The sequence below is a fragment of the Physeter macrocephalus genome, chromosome 3, assembly GCF_002837175.3.
Source record: "Physeter macrocephalus isolate SW-GA chromosome 3, ASM283717v5, whole genome shotgun sequence".
Taxonomy (NCBI): domain Eukaryota; kingdom Metazoa; phylum Chordata; class Mammalia; order Artiodactyla; family Physeteridae; genus Physeter; species Physeter macrocephalus.
In genome coordinates this window covers 16,762,753-16,781,446 of record NC_041216.1, presented here as the reverse complement: position 1 = coordinate 16,781,446, position 18,694 = coordinate 16,762,753, and the positions used below count along the sequence as shown (strand labels likewise).

The following is an 18,694-nucleotide window of genomic DNA, read 5'->3' as shown; positions in this document are numbered from 1 at the left end:
TTCACTCTGATCTCACCAGTATTGACTCTGAACATAGAAACTTCACAGCATTCCCAACGATCACTCTGCTAACCAACACCTAAGAGATAACACAGTTTAAACAAATGAGGGCAGTTGTGGTGATCACACAACTGTATACATTTGTCAAAACTCATTAAACTGTACACTTCAGGTTGGTGAATCTTATCATATGTAAATTATACCTCAATAAAGCTGTTTTTTTTTTTAAAGAGAATGCATGCATTCATTCATCCAGCAATATTTACCGAGCATCTATTATGTGCATCAAAGTTTATACCAAATCTTTCAGCTTGACTACTTGGGTCCTACCTGTATGAAATGTGTGTGCTCTACTCATAAACTAACACTGTCCCGAAAAGCCACGTTCCATGAAAAATTGTTCCATTTCTGATTATGAATGTCTCCTTAACGATGCCCTCTACAGCAGAAGGACCATTAGCTATCCATCATCTTCCGTTACATAAATGAAATCTATGCTCTTTATTGTAATACAAATGCTTCCATCATAAGAAAAAAATTAAGCACCTAAGCATATAGAACATACCTCTACCACAGCCTTATATGTTTGTCTTTCTATCAAAAAAATTAGAATATCTCAAAAGCTTACTGATAACATTGCTGGAAGAAAAGGTAATATTATTGGGAAACAGACTTAATTGACTCATTTTAGCAACCATAGTGACCCAGTGGCTGAGTCAAAGGCCTGGAAACTAGGCCTCCTGGCTCCCAACCCAATATGCAGAGTGGACCTTAGAGAAACAGACTTCGGTTTGAATTCCAGCTCCACTTCTTACTAGTTGTATGCATACACTTAGGAAAGTCACCCTCAGTTTGCTCATCTGTGAAACAGGGATGCCAACTACCACGTGACAGCATTGTTGTGAAGACTATATGAGATCTATACCACGTAGCACAATTACTGGGCACAGAGTAGGCAACTCAACAATATTAGTTCCCTTTCTTGGTCTTAAATTATTTAAGAGTAAGAAAATATCTATTAATCAAGGCTAATTCACAATCCCTATTAGTAATCACAGGACAACAATGAACCTGTATTTGCTCCTTGTTCACACTCTAGATCAACTCCCTTCCCATCCCACCGTTTCCAGTTTTTCAAACTTCAGTTACTATGTTTAGAAGTGACTTAATTTTAGAAACCTGGAAAATTCTTCTGAGTAAATTGAGCAAAACCTTCATCTGCCCCAAGGGGAATTCTGAGCAAAATAATTATTTCTAACAAGAAAAGAATTTTTTTCTATGGGGGTTATTCAATTTAACCACATGAATGCCGCCAAAGCTGCACGCAAAGTAACAGAAAGCCGTCTGGAACACACCGTACAGATTTTCCGAAGGGAAACAGCCCCCTAAAATCTTAATAGGTGATCTGAATTCCCCCGGCTCTGACACCAGTCCAACTCCTTAGGCCAGAACTGCAGCAGTCCGTAAAACGCCCTGAACAAACCCCACCTCTCAAAATACCCCCAAAAGGCAAGCAGGTCCAGAGAGTATTTTCTCCTTAATGGACAGATTAAACACTAGAAGCACGATTCCTTTCCCAAGGTCATCCAAGTCAGTGAAGGTGCGACGGAGAATCTGCAGTCTCTCGGGCTTTATGGAGATCACACTGCAGGGATTTTCTTTTTTTTTTTTTTTTTTTTGAAGTGGGGGCTGCCTATTCTCTTCCCCTCTCCCACCGTCAAGTGTGAGTGAGCACTGGTCTCGGCATTTCCGAAACAAGCCACAACAAGCTCTGCAGTGTTAGGAAAGGGGCTGACGCGACGAAGAAACAGATGCTCCAAAGCAAGATGGTCTTTCTCGGCTCGCAGAGCCTCCTCCACGGTTATGAACAGAAACCGCAGGCACCCCAGGGAGCTCTACAGCGGGCTCCGAACCCCAACCGGCCGCTCCGGGACGCCGGGTTCCCTTCAGCAGCCCGAGGCCACCGGCCCCAGAAACCGCACTTCATTCCAGCGCTCCGGGAAGCCATGGCTCTTTCCCCGCCCGGGCAGGGGTGGGGGCGCGCAGGGAGGCGGGCCGCTCGCGCTGCGGAAAGTTCACCGCGGCTGCGGGCGGGGGCGGCCCCGGCCCGGCTCGCCCGCGTCCCCCAGCAGATTCCACCATTAATTAGTCCTAAGGACTGTCTACTGGCAACTTAAACAAAGCGAATGCCTCGAATTCCTTCCCGGCCCAGCGGTCTGGCTGCGAGACCAGCATCGGCCGGGACGCGGGCTGGCGCTGCGGGCGGACAGCTGCGGCGGCCGCGGCGGGACCCACTCCTCGCCCATCCCGCGTCCCCGCCGCCGGGCCCCGCAGCCCGCCCCGCACGCCAGCCTGAGCGCTCCCAAACCTCCCTCCTCCTCCTCCTCCTTCTCCACCTCTCCTCCTCCTCCTCCTCGGGAGCTCCCGGGCTCTTCCTGTAAGATCACTTCCTTCCTCCCCGGGTGCCCACGGGCCCCGCGCAGCCCCCTCCCCGGCGGTCCCGGCCCCCCGCCCGGCCGCACCGCTCCCCGCCCCCACCGGGCCCCGCGCGCCTCCCCACCCCCAACTCCCAAACTCGACCCTAAAACTCTCCTCCGCTCAGCTCTTGGCCCCAAACATTTCTCCTCAGATTCTCGCTCCCACCAAGAAGTCTCTCAGAACCTTCCCTCCCCCTTCAAAGGAAAAATCTCCAACTCCAAAAGAATTCTCAAGGTCTCCCTCCAAAGATCTCCCTTTCCGAGCTCCTTCTCCGAAATTCCGCTCAAACTCTACCCCCACCTCAACTCCACACCCCCCCAGCCCTCGCCGGGGTGCGCCCGCCGGTTCTGCCCGGTCACCCCTGGGTGCCCCGACCCCTTGGCGGGACAGGCCGCCTCCTGCGGGCGCCCTCCTGTCTCCGCCCGCCCGCCCGGCCTCCCGCGCCGCGCTCCCACCACCTCCCCGCAGACTCCTCACCTCGGCGGCTACGGCCCGCGCTCCCGCCCGCCAAGGGCTCCGGCGCTCGGTTCCCGGCGGCCGGCGCCTCCTCCGGCTCCCAAGACTGACAATGAGGGGCGGAGCCAGAAGGTGACGTCAGCGTCCTGGAAGGCGGGGTCTTTGTGGGGGCGGAGCTGATAGACGGTCCCGCCCCCTTTGTCTTCTCCCCCTTCCCGGGACTTGGACTTTTCCAAGTTTTTATCGTCTGTCTAGCTAGGTGCCCAGGTCCTGTGCTACGCACGGTGCAAAATCGAAATGGAAGACATGACGTCCTGCCTTCAAAAGGGGCACTCTCAGGGAATTGTGGGATTAAATGAGATAATCCATGTAAAGGTATTTAGCCCAAGGTCCAGTATGGAGTAATCTCTCAAAAAATACCTTTTCTATTACTCAGCAAAGTATGGAAAAGGAACTCAGCTTGAACTCAGGAGGCATGGGTTCCAGTCCCCAGCTCTGCTATTAATTCCATGTGTGATCCTAGACAAGTCCTTTGCCATCTATGTTCCCTCCTTTTGCCTTCTTTAAAATGGGAAGGGGGCTTCCCTGGTGGCGCAGTGATTGAGAGTCCGCCTGCCGATGCAGGGGATACGGGTTCGTGCCCCAGTCCGGGAGGATCCCACATGCCGCGCAGCGGCTGGGCCCATGATACGGGTTCGCGCCCCAGGCCGGGAGGATCCCACATGCCGCGCAGCGGCTGGGCCCATGAGCCATGGCCGCTGGGCCTGCGCGTTCGGAGCCTGTGCTCCGCAACGGGAGAGGCCACAACAGTGAGAGGCCCGCGTACCGCAAAATAAATAAATAAATAAATAAATAAATAAAAATAAAATAAAATGGGAAGGGGCAATGACCAGATGATTTCAAAGGGCCCACCAATAATTCTATGACATTTTCCTATGGACCTACTATGTGCAAGGTACCTAGAGCCCAGAGAAGGGAGAGGGGGGCCTTTGAAGAGAGCCCAAGACCCAGATCCAGCATGGTACAGAACACAGCTCTAGACACTCTCCCCTCAGATGCCCTCCCACATACTGACACAGGGTTGCATTCACAAGCCCGGACACAGATGCACTGAGGGCTGCTTCCTCTTTGACTGCAACAGCATAGGTGGTCTCTTGAGACATCTCTTGTGTAAGCTCCTTATTGCCTATGGAAATAAAGGCCAAATGCCTGGCCTGGTGTGATCTCTTCCTACCTTTACACACACACACACACACACACACACACACACACACACACAAAGTTTATCCAAACTTCCCCTAGCACACCCGCACACCCACTGCTTTCCCACATCTGCGCATTGCTCATGCTCTTCCCTTGCTGTCTCTTCTCAGTTTACAACTCTTCCTAGTTTCCCCCAGCCAGAAGCTGACTCTCCCTGCTCTGAATACCCATGGCATTGTGTTAACTCTCATGTGGGCATGAACACATTTTAACTTGTGTCAAACTGACCTCCCCTTTGTTTCTTAGCACTTCCTCACTTCCTTGAGGTCAGAGCCCACACATGTTTGTGGAGCTCAGGTTCTGATGCCAGAAAACCCTGGGATTATATACCCGTGTTCTGGCCCGTACTAGCTCTCTTTGAGGCTCATTCTCCTCATCTGTAAAACGGGCATATTAATACAGTCCTTGTGGTGTTCAGTTTAAAATTACATAAGACACTGTGTGGAAAGCACCAGGCAGTTTTCCACAAACGATGTAGCTGTCATTCTTATTTTCATTCTTTTTTTTTAAATTTTATTTGTTTATTTATTTTTGGCTGTGTTGGATCTTCGTTGCTGGGCGCGGGCTTTCTCTAGTTGCGGCGAGCGGGGGCTACTCTTCCTGCGGCGCGCAGGCTTCTCATTGCGGTGTCTTCTCTTGTCGGGGAGCACGGGCTCTAGGCGCGTGGGCTTCAGTAGTTGTGGCATGTGAGCTCAGTAGTTGTGGCTCATGGGCTCTAGAGCGCAGCCTCAGTATTTGTGGCGCACAGGCTTAGTTGCTCCGCGGCATATGGGAACTTCCCGGACCAGGGCTCGAACCCACGTCCCCTCCATTGGCAGACGGATTCTTAACCACTGAGCCACCAGGGAAGCCCTTCATTCTTCTTATTATCATCATCAATATTATTTCTAGTTCCTAACACCAGATAGCATCCCTAGTGATAATCCACCTAATCATTTCATAGTGGAAGACTCTGAGGTGCTGAGAGAGGAAGAGGCTCACTGAAAGGGGCCCTGCAGAGCACTGCCATTGGAATAGAAACTGCAGTTTCTAGACCCCAGGTGGGTTCTGCAGAGTCACAGCTGATACCCCAGAGTGTCTCTGTCACTCAGCACCCCTCCAGGCTGGGGACGCCTTCGAGTTCTCATCCTTTGCAGCAGAGCTGACCCAGTTCTTCCTTGTGCCTCTCTCCTCTCGTTTTCCTTACAGAGAGATGGATCTGTTTTAAACTGCCCTTGATGACTCCGCAGTCTTCTAGCAGAACTGCAGCAAGGCACCGGGTGTTTCCAGAGTGCTGGCCTGTGGGAAGAGGGAAAGGGCTTTGGGGTTCTGATTAATTTCCTGCGAGGGGGGACAGGCAAATGGCTGTTCTGAATTTCCTGGGCTGGTCCTCAAGAGCCCCTAACAAACCGCAGCTTATTTCTAGAATAAGAGATTCAAAAATTCAACTTCCCATGAAAGGAAGGCATGGCCACAGGATTGCTGCAGGCAAAGAAAGGGCCTTTACTGAGTCCCTGCTATGTGCTGATTCCAAGCATTGCAGACACTTGGAAGAGAGAACCCAGGACATACAGGGGAGGTTCTGAAGACAGAACCTTCTCTCTGGGGCCCATGAACCGATCAGCCACTTATTCATTCATTCAGAGCAAAAGCTTTGGCACAGGACAGATCAGGATTCAAATCTCAGCTCCATTACTTACCAGTTGTGTGACCTTGGGCTTTCAAGTCTCTGCACCTCAGTTTCTCATCTGAAAAATGTGAATAATAATAGTATTTATTTCATTCAGGGGCTGTGAGGATCAAATGAAATAACATGTGAAAGAGCTTAGTTCAGAGCCTGGCACCTAGTTCATGCCAGGATACGGTGGCTGCTGTTACTATTCCAACATGGCCTCCCAGTAAGGCCTTTCATGTGCTGGCCTCTGGACTGGAGGTAATAGTCCCGACCATAAGAAGCTCATTTGGTAAAAGGAATGGAATAGATTTTAATGAATAGGCAAGAAAAGGTGTCTACTGGGTATTGTTAAATTAAAAAAAAAAAAGAGTAAGAATAAGTTGCAGAATTACAGAAGTAGTAGGATCCCATAATTATAACTTATATGCTTAGTATATGCATTACAAAATGGAGAATATAGAAAACTAAATACGATGCCTTCACCTTTTTTCCTTTCTTTTTGTTTTGCTTTTCTTTGTGTGTGTGTGTGTGTGTGTGTGTATAGCAGGAATTTTCAAAAAAGACTCTCCTGAATGCTAAGAGGGAGAAAGAGGATGAAGACACAGCTACAAGGTGTATCAGCGATGGGCATCTGAACCAACTGTTCATATGCCATAGAAAATTCTACAGGTTCCATCTCATTCTTCATGGCATTCCAGGGAAAGCCCCAGCCCAGACAATTCTCATCTTCTCCCGTCTCCCCAGCCCTTAGCTGCACTTGAACTTTCAATGGTATAGCCAGAGGCAAGACTCTGAACAGAACTCCCAGGAACCATGGCAAGGCCAGTGGGAGAGACCTTTAAACAGGAAGAATCTTTTTTTGCTCCCTGTCCTGTGCCCCATCCCCACCTCCCAAGGAGTAACAATCTGACAGCATCTTGTGGCTACAGTGCCTAAACCTGCCTGCACTTTCATTTCTCCTCATTATATCTTTCTGTTTAAATTTTTTTACAAGGAGGATGTATTACTTGGTCATCAGAAAAAAGGCAGTAAAGATGTATATAATAAGAAAGCTAACCAAGCCCACGCTGGTTCACTTTTGTTGGTTTCCAAACAATAAATTAGAACAACGTGGTTGAGGCCAATGCTTAAGTCTCAGAGGAATCATAGAAAGTAAGAGTGGGAAGGGATAGAATCACCCTCAGTTTCTCCTACCACCCCCCAAATGGCATAATTTTAAGTCCTCTCACATTTCAGACCACCCACCAACACATGTATTTCATTCATTCATTCAACAAACACTTATGGATCCTTTACTATAAACCAACATCATATAGGTTATGAAGGTCATTATTCCTATCTTGCAGATTAGAAAAACAAGGCTCAAGGAGGTAAAGTAAACTGCCCAAAGTCTCACATCTATTGGGATCTAAACCAAGACCTTCACAACATCAAAACTCAATTCCTAAAGGGTGAGGGCTAAATTCCAAGGTGAGTGCGCTGTGCACTTAGGCAGCCATGATTGCTGGGTGGCCTCGGGCAAGTCACTGAACTCTTCCCAGCAGCAGTTTCCCCATCTCTGTGGAGTAAGGCCATACCTGCATATTTTACGTCAGTTAAGCACTTTGTAAGTTATAACACATAATTCAAAGGGAAGTCATTATATCAGCTCTTCTGAGACTGATTCTCACTCATCTTTGGATCTTTTGCTGCTTTCCCCATTAGTGTTTATCCCCATTAAAGTTTACCCCCCTCATTAACACATTTAGGACAGTCTTCCTTGCACAAACTCATATTATACCCCCCACTAGCCTGGGACCTCCTCGAGGAGTGGAACAATGCTTATTCATTTCTAATTCCTTTCTGCCCCTAGTGCAGTGTCTGGCAGTCCCTCCATTCCTTCACTCTTTTATTTATTTCATAACAAATGGCTGAGAGCCTAACATGTGTAAGACAGCAAAGGTCCCTGCCTTCTTAGACCTTAAGACTGGTGGGATGGAGAGACAAGGAAATATTAAGCACAGTTAATTACTTCATTAATTAACTGCATTAAATCTCACAAAGTGGGACTTCCCTGGTGGCGCAGTGGTTAAGAATCCGCTTGCCAATGCAGGGGACACGAGTTCAATCCCCGGTCCAGGAAGATCCCACATGCCATGGAGCAACTAAGCCCGTGTGCCACAGCTACTGAGCCTGCGCTCTGGAGTCCGCAAGCCACAACTACTGAGACCACATGCCACAACTACTGAAGCCTGGAGCCTAGAGCCCATGCTCCGCAACAAGAGAAGCCACCGCAAAGAGAAGCCTGCACACCGCAACGAAGAGTAGCCCCCACTCACCGCAAGCAGAGAAAGCCCGTGTGCAGCAATGAAGACCCAACGCAGCCAAAAATAAATTTAAAAAAAAAATCTCACAAAGTATCGGCCCAGGTGCAATGAGAGCTTGGGGGACGTGTTGTGGGGACCTAAGTGAATCCAGGACATAGGGAAGGCTTCCTAGAGGAGGTGGCCTTGAGGCTTAGAGATGTTAAGAAATTTGTTCAATGTCACACAGCTGTTGAGTGGAAAAGCTGGGATTTTAACCCAGAACACGACTCCACACCCATATTCTTCTACTAGACAACACTGCCTTTTATCTCCTCCCTCCTATTCTTCCCTGGCTCTTATTGGTGAAAGGGAGCAAGGTCTGTCTAACACGGGATGCTCAAAAGCAATGTTTTTCCCAGATTGGGGGATCAGGGTCCCTTTTGAGAATCTGGTGAAATCCCTGAAACATCTCCCATGTATACATGTATACAGACAGACTCACAAAGTCTTGCCTGCAACTTCAGGGTTCATAGGCATCCTGAGGCCCAGGTTTAGAACTCACACCATGGGACCATAGGACTTTATAGTGAGATTCTCAGAACCTCAGAAAGAGACACCAGGGCCCCACGGGGACCTCAAATTCAGAGACAGACCCCAGGATTCTGTAAAAAGATTCTCAAGATCCAGGCGAAAGAGCCTGGGATCCTGTAGAGACCCCAAGTCCTTCCCCTGCAGTGACATTAAGATGCCACATAGGTTGCAGAGGAGGCTCAGGCCTGGACAAAGCTGGTGTCCCCACAGGGGAACACGTGGGCCTTGGAAAGCTATGGTAAGACCTTTTTGGGGTCACTGACACCTTTGAAACGGAGGAAAAATGCAACACACAAGATGCTGTACACAAAATCAAGGCGTTCACAGACCTCTAGGAGGCCATCAGTAACCCCCAGAATCAGGCCTCCTGTTCTTGGGCCTCCACAAGAACCTGAAACCCCTCAAGAACCTGGACCAGGACCACAGACTCAAGGCACAAACTCTTGAGTCAAACAGACCACGGGTCGAATTCTGGCCCTGCTGTTTACTAGCCATGACCTTGGGCCACCCACCTACAAACCCTCAGGCCTCAGCGTCTCACCTCCCAAAAGAAAGGGTCGGACACCTCTCCCTCCCCAGTCCAGCCCCCGCGGCGTGGGCCCGGTGGGGCGTAGGCGCCTGCGGGACCCAGCCTCTCCGCTCCGGCGCCCGGGAGGGACCAGGGCTGCAGCACTTTCCTGCAATGCTAATGGGCCGACTGCAGCGGGAGTGCGGGCGGCGCGGGAGGCGGCGCTCTTGCCGCAGTGACAGCGCCGCGCCGCGCCGCGCCTCCGCGGGCCTGGGAAACCGGCGGGGCCGTTCCCACCCGCCGGGCAGGGCGTTCCCGCCGGCCGGCTTCCTGCAGTCGGGGGCAGCGGAGGGGGGAGGCGCGGGGGAGGCGCGGAGGGGCCGCGGGGCCCGGCAGGCCTGGTTCCTGGCTTTCTCTCCACGTTTCCTGAGCAGGACCGGCCGGGGGATGGGACCCAGCACAAACGTCCTTCCTGGGAGCGCAGCCAGGAAATCGCGTCCTGGTTCGCTCAGGTTCCTCCTCTGTCCGGGAAGGTGCCGATTGCGGTCCGTAATCTTCTCGTACTTACCCACTGGGTGTGATGCGACCCGCTTACTGCTTCCGGAAGCTGAGAGATGAAAAGGCAGACCCCAGATCCTGCAACACAGCAAGATTCCAGCCCCGTGGTGGAAGTTAATTCCATCCTACTTATGAGAAAACTGAGGCTTGGAAAAATGAAGTGACTTACCCAAGGCCTTCATAAAAACATTCCTGTAAATAAAATAAAGTGTTCACTACCTACCAGGCGCTGTGCTACAAATGCTCTAAATGTAATTGTATCATTGAGTCCTCAGAACCTATGAAGATAACTATTGTCCCTATTTTATAAATGAGGAGACTGAGAACCAGAGAAGCCAAGTGGCTTCTCCGATGTCTCACAGCTAGGAATTAAACGCCAATCTCCTGTTTCCAGAGCTCAGGCCATTCCACTATCCTGCGTCCCAGATGTCCTATTTCAACTCATTACAGTGAGTAACCTGAGAATCAGAACCCTGTCTCCTTTGTCTTTGGGTCCCCCAAACCCCACTTGGAACTTGACACAAGATAGGCACTCGGAGATGACTCTGGAGCCTAGCACAGAAGCTCAAAGTTAGAAGGACTAGTAGGAGGCATCTAGCCTGACTCCTTCTAGAGCCTTCTGCCAAGTGAAAATTCAGCCTCTGCTTCAATACTTCCTGTCATGATGAACTCTCTCTCTCCCATCACAGTCCATTCCCCTGTTGGACAAATATGTTTGGTCTAAAATATAAATACTTCATTTTGCTCGTGGTTCCTTGTAAACAGAAGAAGAACATTTCCCTCCTCTTGGGCATAATACACACCGCATGGTATCCTTAGCCATTTTATAAGGGTTCAATAATTTTAAGTCCTTGTGAACTGGAACAATGCCAGCTATTTACCAGAGATGTTCCCCTTTCATGTGTAGAGTTGTTTCGGAGCAAAGCAGCCAGCCCAGACTACATTTTCCAGCACCTCTTGCAACTAAGTATGTGACAATGGGATATGGGCAGAGACAATGTGTGCCGTGTCCAGGCCAAATCCAAGTTAAGAACTATGTATGCTTTCTCAAAGCTCTCTCATTTCTCTCCCATCTGCCAACTGGATGCCAACACCACGTGAACTTGGGAAACCACATGTTGAACACAGCAGAGCCTTGGTCAGCCTGGGTTTCACCCAAGTCGCTTGACTGAATGGTACCCACATTGAACCAACTTCTATTTAATGTTTAAGCACTGAGATCTCAGGATTTCTCTATTACAGCAGTTAGCATAACTTAACTAACACTGGGACCAACTTGGGTTCGTTGTTATGTCCTCCACTTCACAAAGCATGATGTTGGTCACAGAAAAGTTGCTCAAAAGACATCCATCTAGCACTGACTGTGTCCACCTGGTTCAGCTGGGCAGAAATAGTCTGTTCATCTCACTGATGCATTATGTCTTGTCTATTCCAAAAAGCGTTTTGCATTGCAGCTGCAAGCCTATTTGATGGATAATTAAAGAGCAAGGATCAAGGAGTAATGAAAACCTGGACCAAAGGACAGTGGAGAAGGAGGGAAGAAAGGTGAAAAATTGACTAATAATAGCAGAAATGCTAGGTCAAGTTTTCTAAGGACAGCAACTGTGACAGAGCAAAAACCATGGCTCTGAGTTTCCTGGCAGTCAAAGCAAAGAGGGAAACAGGATGAGTTACAAATTATATGGGAAGTAGTAAACATGTGATTAAGCACACAAACCCCAGAGCCAGACTGTGTTGTTTTGAAGCCCACCTCTACCACTTACTTAGGCAGTTATTTAACTTCTGTGTGCTTCTGTTTTTCATCTGAAAAATGGGGATGATATAATAATAATACCCCTCTCTTAGGGTCATTGGGAGGATTAAATGAGCCAAGGCATATTCAGTTCTTATAACAGTCCTGTCACATGGTGAATTCTATATAAGAATTAGCTATTGCTACAGTCTGATTGGAAGAATCAGGTCAGGGATTTGGAAGAGACAATTTTTTCCCTGTACTAAACTCTCAGAGGTATGTGTTATATAAGGGACCCCAACTAATACAATGGCCTGTGCCTCAATCAGACTTATGACAACTGCTGGGTCCTGTATCCCATGGTCATTTCTCTTATTGGCTTTTGGTCCAGACAAGCCTTGGCATTCTACTCACTAGGTAACTCTGGGGGCAGATTGTTCAGGTGCCCTAAGTGCCTTTCTGATGACCTGTCCACAAGGCAGGTAAGTGTCATGGTGACAAGCAAAGGGGCTGGTGTCAGACCCAGGTACATTTGTTAACCTCTTCAAGCCTCAGTTTCTTCATCCATACAGTGAAGACAATAACAAATAGTACCTACCTAAGAGAGTTGCTCTAAAGATTACATGAAAGAATAGACAGAAAACCCTTACCACAATGACCGGAACTATGGGTAGATTGTACTACACCAGCACTCACAAAATAAGGGAGAAACTGACAAAATTAAAATAAGGAATCTCACCTGAGACCCCTGGAGTACGGAGAATCATTTTTAATGCTTTAAAAATTGAAATAGATAAGACTCCGTGCTTCCACTGCAGGGGACATGGGTTTGATCCCTGGTCAGGGAACTAAGATCCTGCATGCTGCGTGGCTAAAATAAATAAATAAATAAATAAAGATAATTTTTTTTTTTTAAAGTGGAACAGAAATGGTAATTTCCCCCAGAATGTGGCCCTGGGCTGACCAAAGCATCATTTCTTTGCTTCTGGCTGGAATTCCCTTGGCCTAATTCAGTGTGGTGTGCAGCCCAGGCTGGCCTGTTTTTGGAGACACCCTGGCCTGATGAGGTGCTGCAGAGCCAAAATGACCACCGTGCCACAGCAAAAGACTGTTTTTGAGGGGAATTGAGAACCGGAAGCTCTCCCTTGGGCTTCCATGTGTTGGGTGCTTCCTCGGTACCCAGCACTGCACTGAGCATATTACCCTGCCCTGACAACAGCTTCAAGGGGTGAGCCCTACTGGCAATCACATTTTATGGGTGAGTAAACTGAATATCAGAGAAGCAAAGTGACCTGTCTAGGGTCACACAGCTAAGAACTGGCTAGGCTGGGACACGAGAGAGATGTGTGTTTCTAACCATTAGACCACACTGCATCTCCCCTGCACCCTGGCCCAGGATCTTGTCTCTCTCATTAGCCTAGGCTATCTGTTTTTCTCAAGGATCTTGTAGGAAACACCCACTGTAGGGACCACCTTCTCCTCCTGTCTGGGCAGCCCCTTTCCCTGTGAGAACTATCTCCTGGACAAGACAGACAAGTGTTAATGGTGTGCCTTAAGCTGGTCAGAAGCTCTGAGTGGATGGAAAACCCGCCACCATCACCATCACAGAGTCCAGTCTCAGCTCTCATTTGCTTAGCCTCCTGGTTCGTCTCTCTGCCTCCAGGCTCCCCCACCTCCATTCATCCCTTCATCTGCAATCAGGGTGATGGCTCTCAGCACTTACCTAACCAAGTCATCCCCCTTCTGAATAACCTTCAGTAGCTCCCTATTTCTCCCAGGATAAAGTTCAAAGTCAATCGTTTGGTATAGTCCTCAAGGCCCAGCCTACTTCTCCAACCCTCTCTTTGCTCTCAGGCATCCTTGACCCCCATCGCCCCAAACATTCATAGTTCCCAGCCCCAGAGCCTTTGCACATGCGGTTCCTGTGTGATGTGAGGTGAACGAGATGCCAGGCCTAAGCTGTGCTGTGAGATTGTCAGGTTCCATTAACCTCATCTTCTCCCTGCCCTCTAACCGAGACGTCTCTGCCAGCAGGAGTTGTCCACCATCCACCTGGAAAACGGGCCAGCCAGGAAGAGGGCATAAGCAACTCGGGCTCTGTGTAGAGCCCTGGGAAATGAGGACCTTGTCTTGCATCCACTCTATGTGTCGGAAGCTAGGTGTCAGGAGGTGTCATGATAAAGCAGCAATGGGGAGCTAGATTTCCTACCAAGTCTGCGTGACGCCTGTATCCAAGTTTTTAACAATTCCCCAAGGCAATCTCCTTATTTGAGGCAGAATTCACCTCTGTATATGCATATAATGTATACAGTTGCCTGAGTGCTGTCCCAGAGCAGGCAGTCTACCCACCTCATTATTCCCACTTGCTAGGAATAATTGCTCTGAATGAGGAAGGCGCCCACTCATCGTTGATTCCTGTGCCTTTCTCTGGTGCCCCTTTGCCACCTGGTGGGCATATCTGGAATAGACCAGGATTTCTGCCGACAGCTCTGAGGAAGGAGGCCTAGGGTAGGTGCCCTTAGCCAAATTCTCCAGGGTGGCATTTTCATCTCAGTCTACATTCCCCTCTGAGACCCCAGGGCTCACCTGCACCTGAGGTCCTGAAAAAGGCAGAAGCTGATTCTGTCTTACTGTGGAATCTTGGGTCTGTCACGGCCCCTCTCTGGGCTCAGGTTCCTCATCTATAAAAAAGGACCTGAAGAAATTGGGCCCTAACAGCTCTGACATTCTAGGATCTGTGTCTAAAGTTCATTAAGTGGGAACTTCCCTGCTGGTACAGTGGTTAAGAATCCGCCTTCCAACGCAGGGGACGTGGGTTCAATTCCTGGTCAGGGAACTAAGATCCCACATGCCGCGGGGCAACTAAGCCCACACCCAACTACTGAGCTCCCACGCCTCAACAGGAGAGCCGATGTGCGGCAAACTACAGAGCCCACGTGCTCTGGAGCCCGCGTGCCACAACTAGAGAGAGAGAAAAAAAAAAAACCCACACACCACAACTAGAGAGAAGCTCACGCGCCACAACTAGAGAGAAGCCTGTGCACAGCAATAGAGACCTGACTCAGCCAAAAAACTGAAAAAGAAAAAGAAAATACATTTAAAAAAAATAATAATAATAAATAAAGTTCACTTAAGTGACCTGTGGCTCTGCCTCCTTCTTTAGCTCAATGGGAAGAATGTAAATTCCAGGAGGGCAGGGAAGTTGCTGCCTTATTCACTCTCTATCACAAGTGCATGGGGCAGTGCTTCAAACATAGATGCTTTACTGGGTTTGAGGCTGTATTAATAGAGGCACAGTATGTACAATGAAGGAGGTAATACTCCTGTTCATGTCTGGTGTTCCGAGTTCCATTTGGGATCAGAACTTTGAAAGGGACATGGAGAAAGTGTAACTCATTCATAGGAGGATGAAGAAAATAATAGCTGAAAGAGGGACCACAAAACTACACAGTATGGGGGAACAGTTGAAGGAGCCAGAATATTGAGTCTGGTATAAAAAAGACTCAGGGGTTACATGTATCTTCCTTCAAATATCTGAAGAGGGCATCTGGGGAAAAGAAATGGGAGAACTAGGAATTAGGGTTGTTACTCTAAGGGAACAGATATTTCTTTCCCCAAAACCAAAAGAAGTTTTCTGTCTGAGCTACATAAAGAACAGACCTGAATTTGAATCCCAGTCTGTCCCTAACTAGTTTTGTAACCTTGGGCAAGTTTCTTTATCACGTTAAGCCTTGGTTCTCTCATCTGTAAAATGGGTATAATGTGGAGCACACAGGACTGTTGCGAGGATAGAATGATACAAAACATTTTTAAAGTGCCTAGTGCCTGGTTAGTGCTGGAGGGGTGTTGCTGTGGTTAAAAACATAGAGAGGGAGTGAGTACCCTGTCACTGGAAGTGTAAGCAGAGGCTCGAGGATAACTTGGCAGGAATGGGAAGGAGTCAAGCAGCTAGTGGGACTGTGGCTCGGGGAAGTGGTACAGGCTGGTAGCTAGTAGTACTGGCTCTTGGTCACAATGATTAGATGTTTATCTTGGCTTTGCAATTTAACTGCTGTGCAAATTACTTAACCATTCTGAGCCTCAGTCTCCCCAACTGCAAAATGGGGATAAGTAGTTCCCACCTCCCCGAGTTGTTGGGGGATGAAGCAATCAAAATGTGAGCTGCTTCTCTGATGTTAGTGATCTGATTGGGATTGTCCTGGATGACCTTGAAGGTCCCCTCCCATCTGATATCCTCCAGGTCTGGAATCCCTGCTCTTGCCCTTGGGAGCAGACTGCAGGGGGCCCTGGGGAAGCAGGTAAATGCACTGTCTTAAGACTCCCAGATGCAGAAGACTCCTTGCATCTGCTCCTTGCCAGGGGCAGTGTAAACAGGGCACTGTCCCTTTCCCTCTCCCACAAGCCAGCCCTTCCTGTGACAGGAAGGTGGCTAGGCTGGCATCTGAGGAAGCTGAGGGGGCAGGACACAGGATGGGGTACGGGACAGGACAGCGGTGGACAGGCTGTCTGGTTTTCTAATCTGCTTATGCACTTTGGTCCCCAGATAAACTGTGAGCTCTGTGAGGGATCCAACTGCTGTACAGGGTACAGAAATTAGCCAATAGCCTGGGGAGGATCAGAAGTTGCCAAATGGCAGCCCAGGGGCCAGATCTGGCTCACAGGTTTGGTTTGTTGTCTGCATAGTTGCACAGTGGTTTGTTTCTTAAATTAGTTGTCAACATTTAAAAATAAGGGGATTGCATTAAAAATCCCAATTCCTTACTCTCTTCAAAGTCAGCAGAGCTGACACATTTCTGTATGGCACGCGTTAGCGAGAGATGAGTAGTAGCTGCCAACTTTAGTTAGGGCATATGAGCTCCAGTCACCAGAGTCCCCACGCCTCCCAGTTGTATCACACCAGTCAGCTTCACTCACTTATGAATGTGCAAATTACTTAACCATTCTGAGCCTTAGTCCCTTGAGTTTATGATCCCTGGGATAGAGGGATATCTAAGCAATATCTAAGGACAATGGGACAAATCCCAGCCTGGTTATGTGATTCATGAGTGCTCTGGACTCCATTTCCACATCTGTAAAAGGGGGATAAGGACACAGATCCCTCCCAGAGCTGATATGAAGATTACTTAAGAAAATGTCTGTAAATCACCTGGAACATAGTAGGTGCTCAACAAAAATTCCTTGTGAGTATACCACGGCCCAGGCTCATTCAATACTCTTCCTGGTTTTGAATGCTACAGTCCTGGGCACAGTGCCAGGTCCCAATCACCCTATGAGGCTAGTGTTATTGTTATACACACCATACAGAAGGGCAAACTGAGGCACAGAGAGATATTAAGCAAGCAAATGGAAGAGCTGGCATGCATAGCCCAGTTTGTCTGATTCCCAAACCCGTGCTTTTCCCTCACAGCCACATGCCATTTTGGCCCTGACCACATCCACTGGGGTTGAGTGTGAATTCTGAGGTATAACTAACTACAGGGCTAGAATTCTAGCTCTACTAGCATTTACTAGCAGTGTGACACTGGGCAAATTATCTAATTTCTTGGGACTTCCAGTATTTTATCTGGAGGATAGGAAAAGGACCATCTTCATGTGGATTAAATGAGTTAAATGCTCATAAAATACTTAGGGCAGTACCTGGGTACACAGTAAGAGCTCAATAAATGCTAGTTATTGTTATCATTAATTGAGCACTGGCTGCGTGCCAGGTACTAAGAGTACAAAGATCAATGAGAGTCCCTGTGGGGCTCAAGATGAGAGATCATAGGCCAGAGTGATGTGCTGTCAGGGAGCCTGGCTGTGGAAGCAGAGGAGGGTAGTGGTTAACTTTACGTGTCAGTTTGTCAGGACCACAGTGCCCAGACATTTGGTCAAATATTATTCTGGATGTTTCTGTGAGGGTGTTTCTGGATGAGATGGACATTTAAGTGGACTTTGAGTAAAGCAGATTGCTCTCCATAATGTGGGTGGGCCTCATCCAAACAGTTGAAGGCCTGCATAGAACAAAATGGCTGACGTCCCCTAAGCAAGAGAGACTTCTCCAGAAGATGGCCTTTGGGCTTCACCAGCAACATTGGTTCTTCTGCACCAGACTGCTTTTGGACTCAAGGTGGAACCCTTTTGTCTGAATCTGCAGTCTGTCATCCTCCCCATCAAATTTTGGACTCATCAAGCCTCCACAATTGTGTAAGTCAATTCCTTGAAATAATTCTCTTTCTATATAAATGCACATCCTATTTGTTCTATGTCTCTGGAGAACCCTGAATAAAAGAGGGGGGGTAGTACCAATCCCTTTGGCAGTGCTAGCCTGAAGAAGGTTGTCCAAGAGCCCTGACCCTCTCCCTTATAGATGTAACTGTCTTTAATATTTGGGATGCATTTACTACGAGGATCCCACAAATCTGGGAGAGATAGCACATACAGAGGCTGACAGAATCAGGATTCAAAACCCACTTAATCGTCAGAATGATGTGTAGGAACCTACAAAAAGAAATGTAACATGGATCAATGAAAAGTCCTCCGCTTGGGCTCAATTGTGCAGAGATAGAATCAGGGACCAGGGGGCGGGAGAATGTAGCCAGCTGAAAAGCACTAGGTGTGTATAAGACTTGGCACTTTAGTTTGACAACAAGTGTAATATGGGCCAATTCCTTCCTGGGTTACGTTAAGTTCTGACGAGGCATGAGGTTGATCAGCCTGAGGAGACACAGCCCTGGCCTCCAGGTTTCAAAAAGGCAGGATAGGGACAGGCAGGTGGAAGTTACTGGAAATCAGATTTGGGCCCAGTGGGAAGAACAGTCAGTACTGACCAAGATGGCCTGGGTGTCTCATGGGCACTGATCTCCCTGTCACCAAGAATGTTCTAGGAGTTATCCCTTCTTCACGACGTAACCAAGACAGTGCTGTGAAGAGAAAGAGCATGCACTTTGGATGGGATGGACCTAGATTCAAACTAGTTAGTGTGAGTGTGACCTCAGATGAGTCACCCTGAGCCCATGGACCTCAGGGAGTACCCGTGCTGCACTGGAAATCCCTGGGTTGCCTCTTAAAGCAGCCAATGAATATAACCTGTTTACCACACTGGCTGGCTCACACTGAGAAACATCCTCTGGCTGTCCTCATTTCCCTGCCCAAGGCGCCAAGCCCATGCCAACCCAAGAGTGCCTCGT

At 48.5% G+C, this 18,694-nt stretch overlaps 1 protein-coding gene and 1 long non-coding RNA gene across 2 annotated transcripts in view; both read right to left on the bottom strand.

The window, feature by feature from the left end:
- Positions 1-3,054, bottom strand: part of LUZP1 (leucine zipper protein 1) — a 105,400-nt gene extending 102,346 nt beyond the window's left edge. The window contains exon 1 of the mRNA XM_024125747.1: positions 2,956-3,054. The gene's annotated coding sequence lies outside the window, so the exon portion shown is untranslated. The remainder of the gene's footprint in view (positions 1-2,955) is intronic.
- A 1,681-nt stretch (positions 3,055-4,735) lies between these two features.
- Positions 4,736-9,453, bottom strand: LOC114484962 (uncharacterized). The gene is made up of 3 exons (XR_003678376.2): positions 9,269-9,453; positions 5,877-5,924; positions 4,736-5,475 (listed from the first exon to the last, which is right to left on the bottom strand). It is a non-coding gene; the product is annotated as an uncharacterized lncRNA (long non-coding RNA).
- Positions 9,454-18,694: the final 9,241 nt, after the last annotated feature.